Source organism: Varroa destructor, unplaced genomic scaffold, assembly GCF_002443255.2.
Source record: "Varroa destructor unplaced genomic scaffold, Vdes_3.0 BEIS01000007.1, whole genome shotgun sequence".
Classification (NCBI taxonomy): domain Eukaryota; kingdom Metazoa; phylum Arthropoda; class Arachnida; order Mesostigmata; family Varroidae; genus Varroa; species Varroa destructor.
In genome coordinates this window covers 26,651,718-26,658,564 of record NW_019211460.1, presented here as the reverse complement: position 1 = coordinate 26,658,564, position 6,847 = coordinate 26,651,718, and the positions used below count along the sequence as shown (strand labels likewise).

The window sequence follows — 6,847 nt, the reverse complement described above, 5'->3', positions numbered from 1 at the left end:
GGGTAGAGCCTCAATGACGCCGACAATGAAGTCGCCGGCAGTACATGTACTAGCTGGCGTATAGGAGCACACGGAAAACGATAGTACCAACAACATGTTTGCCACTAAACAGAGAAAAACTCGCTGACGAGAAAGGCCTTGCGGCACCTTTCAGTCTTCACCCCTTTGTCGGCACATGCTGCAAACGTTTCACAAGAGATTAACAACAATAGCTACTCTATACAACCGTGTACTAGCGAACACAGACTACAATAAGGCGAACATGGGTAGAATAAAAAAAAAAAAAAGGAACAGGCACATACAAAATAGAAAAGGTACAACAGGACAAGTTGTTCATGGTTTATCCTTCTTTTACGCTTGGACCCGAGAATCCTCAAAGGAATCGTCAAGCTCACCGTCGTAGACATCATCACCAAAGCCCCCGCAACCGCTGCCGCCCCCAGTGGACGTTGACGTTTTTTCTACCGGAGGTCTATACATTTTCTCGGCTAGACGTCCAAAGAAAACATGTAGTCCTATATTTGTTGTTAGATCCGGTGCGTTAGCGTGCGGTTCGGCAGCCAGTCGCCCATTATGTGTGTCTCCTCTATATTGTACCAAATGGCCAATTGTGCGCGTAGTGAATGAAGCCAATTGGGTACGGTAACTAAAAATCATGTTCCCTTATTATATTATGCATGGCACGCATATATCAAGCGCTGTCACGTGCTGTTTTCGGTCGATACTATCAATACAGTTAGAAACATCGACCGACGGGGATCGTTTTGTATTTGACTGAGAGCTAGTGAATTGAGAGCTAACACCACCAGTGAAAGAACAGAACTTCAATAAAAATAAATTCGCTGTTATGGTCCCGGGTGAACGCAAGAATATGCCTTAACGTTCTGCAATTCTGGTTCTCTACCAACCCCGCGCCCTGTTTAACTAAACTGCCATCTTTATTGGAGAAAGGCACTGACCTTTGATTGCAGTCACTATCATTATAACTACTGAGGAGTAGCTCTACGTGCTATGGCAGTAAATTCTAAGCAATGCTATAGAGGTGGGCGACTCTAGTTTTTTTTCGTTGAAGTGACCATCTTCCCGTCCGAAGGTGGTCAGCTTTCCTTCAGCGATTCGAGGAATCATATGCTCGTAGAGAGCGACATGCAGCGCATACGCAATAGTCTGTCTATGATGCGATGCGCGCTTGTGAACTGGCCATCCCTTGTCCTTGTAGCTGCTGTCAGTGGCACCGGCACTAAAGAACAAGGCGAACGACGTTATAGGTATCAACTTTATCTAAAAGTACATACGTACAGACACGCACACACATAAACATTGATACGGAATATGAGCTTCTGGTGCTGCTTTCCTTCTTATCGAAAGGCGAAGTTCGTTTGAATGGAGTACCTTCGTTTACAGTCGTTTCTTCTCATGTCGAAGCTGTATTTTTCCCCGTCTTCGGATTTTTCTCGTTCTGCTATGTTTTTCCCTTGTATTTTTCATTCGCTAGTTACTTCATTGGATCATCTGACGAGCAAACGGGCATGAGTGAGCAGTGATCGCCCCCGTCTGATTACAACATTACCTAATTGAGAACATCGCCAGATCATTGGCGGCGGTGGCCGCAGCCAGCAGTTGCCTCTTCAACTCCCTCATTTGATCGTTTTCTGCGTCTTCAGTCCCGTTCATTCGGTAGCAGTCTTAGCGCAGTAGGCAGGCGTCTTGTTTCTTCGATGGAAATAACCGCTTCTAAGCTGCTAGCAAAAGTAGCAATCACATAGACAGGCAACTGACCAACCCGCTAAGCAGGCCCGAAGGAAATACATGTTCTCGTGTTCGATCCGTCCAACAATTGAGTGTCCAATGTGCGACGTTCGACATCGTTCGATGTCTGAGACAAGCCCCGCCGAAGAGCAAATGAGTGCGGGAGAAACGCCGAGCTAAAACAGCAGCTCTGCTTGGCGTTGGTGGGAGCGGCAGGCAACGTTATATCACCGCCATCATCAACAGCACCGCTATTATTGGAGTGCGCGTCAAGCACTTACCGCTGTTGTTGTTGGTGTTTTTGTTGTCTTTGTTGTTGTTGTTGCTGCCGTTGCTACGTTTGCTGCTGCCGCCGCCGCCATCTAGCCGTAGCGGCCTAACGTTTCACGGGCGACCCATCTTGAGCAGCCAACTCCGTAGTCGTCATAGACAAAGTAGACAGGCACAACTGGACAGCAGAAAGAGTGCGGCCATAGAAACGGAGAACGTGGCTATTTCTCGTCTACTTCGAACACAGCCACGAATGTTCGAAGAAGCCTGAACAAGCCGAAGGAGCCGAAGTGCGTGTTCGGCCTGCTGATGGACGAAAGACAGTGGCCAAGCATCGCCACCGGCCGTCCACCGCCAACATTCGCCGATCAGCGGACAACAGCCACAGCTTCTCGCAATAACAACAGCAACAATAGAGGCAGCAGCAGCAGTGGTGATACTAGTACAGCAAAATGGGAAATGAACAAAATAGCTGCCTTCCCCCCAACCCCCCTCTCTCAAACATAGAGGAGAACTGCACGATGGAGACCTGCTACCGCCGCCACTGGCGCACCGCCGCCAACATTACACGTACATAGCTACTACGTTGTGCCATTTCTACCTCGATGTAAATACCTAGATATGTCTGTGTAAGCAAGTGTCTATGCCACCCCCAGCGCCATTCGGCGGCAGTGATCGGCAGGGGGCCACAAGAAGCCGTCTCGTTGGCTGGACGCCGACTTCTGCTTCTGCTGTCAGGAAAAGAAAAACGAAGGCGAGGACGAAGGTGGCCACTCACGAAAATGCTGACTACGACGACGGCCGCAACAGCATCGACAAATCAGTGAGATCCCCGATCGATAATGAGACCGACAGCCAGCGCCGGTGTTAGGGTCTCTGTGTGCGAGCTCTTTCGTCTCGTCTCCTTGCGTTGGTTTGTTTGTTGCTGGCTGACGCCTGTTGGCCCTTGAAGAGCTGTCGGCTGCTACCTACGAAGCTGAGGTAGTGGACGTTCGATGAAGCTACGTCTTCCATAGCGCTATTCCCCTTTTGCTATAATATTGCCACGAGCATCAACGGCTGCGAATCCGGCGAAGAATAGACAACACTGAGCACTGGCAGTAGAAACAACTATAATAGCACACAGGAGCAGCCCGGCTAGCTACAACAAAAATACGAAGAATCAGCATACCACTGGCAATTCTGCCGCCATCTACGAGCGAACTGCAGAATGAGAAAATCAATGCGTTTTAGCAGTAGCAGCAACTCTATACACGTTAGTAGAATGCGTGGTAGTGGTGAGGGTGGGGTTGGGGGTGTTAGCGGCTCTGCCGACAGTGGCAGCGCCCCGGTAGCGGGTCAAAGTACCCAATATATGTACAGTACTGATGATGATGATGACGACGGCGATGGTCGCGATGATGACGGTGATGATGACAACGATGAGCGGCGCGAAGAGGATAAAGAGAACATAAAAAAATAGGGAGTGCTGCCTGATTTTGATCAGCATCTTCGGCGGCGGCGGCAGCAGTAGTAGCTATGGCAGCGGTAGCCGAGGTAACAACAACAACAACATGAAGTCGAAGAAGATGAAGAGCAAAGCCCGAATAAATGCGCGCTGCACGTCAACAACAACAACGACAACGGCCACGGCGGTAACAGCAACAGCAGCAGCAGCAGCAGCAGCAACAAGTGCTTGGCCGTTTCTTTCGGCAGAAGGACGAGTGGGTGATGAGGAATTAGATGAAGGAACACTTTTACGTATACATGCATATATATATGTGTGTAACTACGTGTATATATGCGTGTGTGTTCATCCAGAGACGATCGATGCTTGACTACAGATGGGAAGGGGAAGGGGTCGTCGATTGTGCCTCCCGTTCCGTAACAACAAAAGCGAAAAGGAGAGAGCGAAGGGGGGCGAAAGATAGAGAAACGCAAACGATCCGGATCGATTTTGCTTCTGCTTCTGCGTTTGCTGTTGGTGTCCGTGGTTTTCTCAGCGCTCAACTATCGGCCGCCTCCAATTTCGCCAGTTAAGAGATATTGGATCGAAGCGTCAGGAAGTCAGTCTAGCGACATGAGCGTCTTCAGACGGCGTTTGTTGGCGCCGACGTTTCGGCTATTGTAATTGCGAGTGTCGAAACAATGAGTCTCGACAAAATGCAAACGATGAGTCGCATAACGATCGAAGGCAGGTGGGCATTGCATAGTGCCTCAGGCGCTCTCATCGGTATGCATAAACAGCTAGCTGCATGCGGAGACACCCATATCATGAAATCGATTATAGAGATACTGAAATATAGGCGAAGATGTGGACTGATGTTGGAGGCTACAATGGTTCACTGGTCGGTTAGCGACACTGCACAGGGAACCGCGAACGCTCTCGCACAGATGGTGAAGGTAAAAGTATACGAAGCTTCGAAAGCGTACTGCATTAACAAATGCAGGTATTTATTTATTTATTTATAAAACGAACGTTGATAGATGTTTTCTGATTAGATATTAGTAACATTTTTAGCAAATGTAAGTAAGTAAGATACAATGTACCGGTGAACGTTTGCATAACGAACGATACGGAAAAACTGCACGATAACATTTTATTGATTATTCAGGCATGCTATGCCTAAATTGCCTATGTACGTACTTATGGATGGATGAATCCGTTTCTGATGTTATTTGCGCTCGCCAACTCATAAACAAGGAAAGGCAGTAGGAAGACTGAATGTAAATCGGCTTATAGAGGTTACCTCAGAATGGGTACTCTGCCTTTATGCATAAGTAGTATTACGGACCTAATCTATCGCCAGCCCGAACGGAAACTAGCAAGGCCAGAATCCACGTAAGCAAAACAGCCGGGCGGCGATAGCAGTGTCGGCAACTGACCCTACTTTCGTTTTCCATCGCACCGTGAGGACTGTCGAATATTTACCTTTATAACAATAATCATAGTAGTGGTTTGTGTGGATCACTATATTTCTATTATTTTTCTTATCACTATAAACAAACGATCTCTGTTTCTTATCTGTTCACACATATATGCGTTATGGCGGAGACAGTGTTATTTACACACGACTTATAGTTATAATGGGCTCCCATCCCATGAACGTCTCGCATCATTTCGCATCTTATCAACAACAGAAACTACGATGATAGGGCAAAGAGATAATGGCACATCTGGAAACCCTTTCACTGATGAGCGGCACTAATTTCCTTCCGAGGCATGTTAAGCATAATGATGATGAATGGACAGAAGATACGGCTACCACAACCCCATGAAACCGCGGACTCCCGAGGTTGCGGAGGCACGCGCCGTTAAAGCTAAATGTCTTGGCCCTGCAAAATTAACGCTTGGTCAATACGATAATGTTGCAGGGCAGATCCAACAACACATACCCCGTCGAACTTCCAATAATGTTAAGACTGTCAAACCTCAAAGTTCTTGCCCAAGTAAGGATTCTTTCACATGCACGAGAAAAAAAAGAATATAATTTATAATAAAATCCTCTACGTACAACTTCCGTTAGTTCGATAATGCAAACAAAAGAAAATTAGCTCGCAGTGTTAGGAAGTATCAATTAGAAGTTAACTTCGTTTAGAAACTCGCTGGAATAAAAGAATTGCTTGGACCCGTACGTTTCTGAGTGCACGCTTTTGGGTGTTGGTTGTTACCCTCCGCCATTCAACTGATCTGTTCAATTCAAATAGATGTTATATTGCAAACATAACTATCAGACATTTGTATACTCGATGGACGTCTGTTTGTAGGGTGGAATAGGTTCGTCGACGGACCACAAATCGCACTAGTCTGAGCCATTGAACTGGATTATTCTTTTTGGTATAGTTTCATTGAGTCCATACCATTTTGTTATTCCGCCGTCGGTGGTCATTTACACACTGCACTGGCTCGTGGCTGGCCCTTGCTTCCATCCGCTGTATTCCAAGTTCCCACGCGTTTTTCGAGCGAACTAACCTGTATGTATGTATGTATAGATGCCATCTTGAGATCAGTAAAGTCAGTGAGATGCAGCACGAGGGCACAGAGGGGGGGCATATTGACCGCAGAAACATAAAGCTATCACTGCTCTTATGTTTTCGACAAAAAACACTGGATAGGAGGGAATGCCTTCTATATATGTAAGTTTATGCCTTCTTTATATGTAAGTAACAAATAACGGTTAAAAGTAAAGAAGAGATTAGTGAATTCAGTAGAGGTAGTCCAATTTGTGTGACCGAAAATAACATCGGAAAAAGTTATGCATATATCCCCAGTTTTGTGTTTAGGTACATCGGGAAGAGTGGCGACAGTCACTCGGCCTTGGTACTTCGATTATGTACCATAACTAAGGAAAATTCTAGTTCACGTGCATCACCATGAAAAACTCTTGTCGTTTAAATAGAGATGTCCTGTGAGACAATTACGCTTTACGCACTACACGTTTCTCCAATCAGTCTGTCTACTAAACTTTTGCTTCTTTACCAGTTACGCGAGTACTCTACCGTGAGCACACTGATATATCCTTCTTGGCAAGCACTCACTCGATAATCGTATCCTTTACCAATGCTGTTAGACTTAACTTAAAAGTTCAGATAGCTGATTGAAGTGAGGCCAGCAAAACTTGCTCCGTCTGAAATACTCTACTCAGTTGGCGCCTATGGATTTTGAAATTTATTGACGCTTTCTAATCAAAAATAGTTCGAACTTCACGTTCGATGCTGGCGTCAAGCTTCGTATCCACATCGATCCAACTACCTGACAAGTTATGAGCTGAGCAAATTACTATCATCTACTGTCAGTAGTAGTATGTCTTTCTTTTTCCATCCGTCGTTTCCTACGCTAAAACGTGCG

General features: G+C 46.3%; 1 long non-coding RNA gene across 4 annotated transcripts in view; it reads left to right on the top strand.

The window, feature by feature from the left end:
- The window catches only part of LOC111254291 (uncharacterized), a 111,513-nt gene that overhangs the window by 50,710 nt on the left and 53,956 nt on the right, over positions 1 to 6,847 (top strand). The gene's annotated exons all lie outside the window — the stretch shown is intronic.